This window comes from Octodon degus, unplaced genomic scaffold (assembly GCF_000260255.1).
Source record: "Octodon degus isolate 3935 unplaced genomic scaffold, OctDeg1.0 scaffold00048, whole genome shotgun sequence".
Lineage (NCBI taxonomy): Eukaryota > Metazoa > Chordata > Mammalia > Rodentia > Octodontidae > Octodon > Octodon degus.
Genome location: NW_004524624.1, coordinates 5,056,068 through 5,057,730, shown reverse-complemented (window position 1 = coordinate 5,057,730; position 1,663 = coordinate 5,056,068). Strand labels below are relative to the sequence as shown.

The 1,663-nt window shown below is 40.6% G+C and overlaps 1 protein-coding gene across 1 annotated transcript in view; it reads right to left on the bottom strand.

The window, feature by feature from the left end:
- F12 (coagulation factor XII) overlaps window positions 1-1,663 on the bottom strand; it is an 8,829-nt gene that overhangs the window by 4,046 nt on the left and 3,120 nt on the right. The window lies entirely within an intron of this gene.

Below are 1,663 nucleotides of genomic sequence, written 5' to 3'. Positions count from 1 at the left end.
TATTGGATTCTAGAGTCAAATGACTGGGTGAAGTACTGACTCTACCACTCTAGGATCAGGGAAATAGCTCAGTAGAATAAGTGCTTGCCTGATTCTACCATTTTCTAGTACATGACCTTGGGCAAGTCTGCAACCCCAAGGCCTAAAGAAATGCTTGCCACAAAGTTGACAATAAATATTGAACTTTGAAGTCACATAAACAGCTTGAGCCTTGGATCCCTCATCGGTGAAATGGCAATAATAATGCAGTCAATCCTTGCTATTCACCAAGTCTATATCAACAAATTTTCTACTTGCTAAAATTTATTGTAACCCCCAAATCAATATTTGCAACTTGGGCTGAGAGTGTAGAAGGCTTCCTTATGCTTAACTTTGTACAAGGCTGTAGGTTTGGTCCTAGCAGTGAAAAAAAAAAAAAATACAAGTGCTTGCAACGCTTTCACAGTCATTTGTAGACATACACAAAGTCATGAATGTGCACATTTCCAGCTGAAGCCTCACAAGGTGACGCTGCTTTCTTCTTTCAGTTCTCATGCTTAAATGAATGTCTTTTTTGACAATCCACTTAGTGCAGTATATTTTTCCTTACATTTTGTGCTTTCTGTGACAATACTGCCATTCCAAATGGCCTGCATGCCTGTGCTGTGTGTTCCTAAATTCAAGAAGGCTGTCATTTGCCTTATGGAGAAAGTGTCAGAAGAGCGTCATTTAGGCATGAATTATAATACTATTAGCTATTAGGAGGTCAATGTTGAACAGTCACATATAAAATAAAGTTATATGTTAATGGTTGATTAAAATGTTATAACCAAGGACTCACAGAAATCTAATAATATTTGTGAATTTGATGTTCATAGTGACTTCATAGGACATAGTTACTGTGAATAATAAGAATTGTTTCTATTGGGCTGGGGGTACAGCTCAGTGGCAAGTATAGAGTCCTGAGTTTGATTCCTGGTATACACCTCCATTCCTACCCCTACCCCACCCCCAACCCACACAAGAATTTCTTGTATCTACTTCAAAAGAATGTGAAATTTTGGGGCTGAGGAGATGGATCAGTGGAATAAGCGTTTCCCTGGCAAGCGCAAGTTCAATCCCCGGTTCCGCAAAAAAAAAAGAATGTGAAATTTGGAGATAATGCCTAAACCTTGTGTGCCTGATACAGTAGTACGTGTTCAATAAATATCTGCTGCTATTTTGTTGTTAAAGGAATAGCAGCACTTACTGAGGGCCAAAGCAGGCCCAGGACAATATAGGGAGACAAAAGAATCTGAGCTGGAATTCTGATATGTAAATGGGATAAGAAGAGAGGAAATGGATACTAGATAGGCAATTCAGAAAAGACAGGGCAATAGCCAGGTGTGGTGGCACATGCCTGCAGTCCCAGGACTCAGGAGGCTGAGGAGGAGTATCACTGTAAGTGTGAGACCAGCCTGGGCTACATAGTGAGTTCAAAGCGGGGCTGAAGTGCATAGCAAGATCCTGTCTCAAAAGAAAAGAGAAAGAGAAAGGGAGAGAGAGAGAGGGAGAGAGAGAGAGAGAGAGAGAGAGAGAGAGAGAGAGAAAGAGAGAGAGAGAGAGAGATAAGAAAGAAAGAAAAGGCATCCTCAATTTTCTCTGAAACAAGGATGGACTAGATTCAAGAGATGCTGCACAGAAA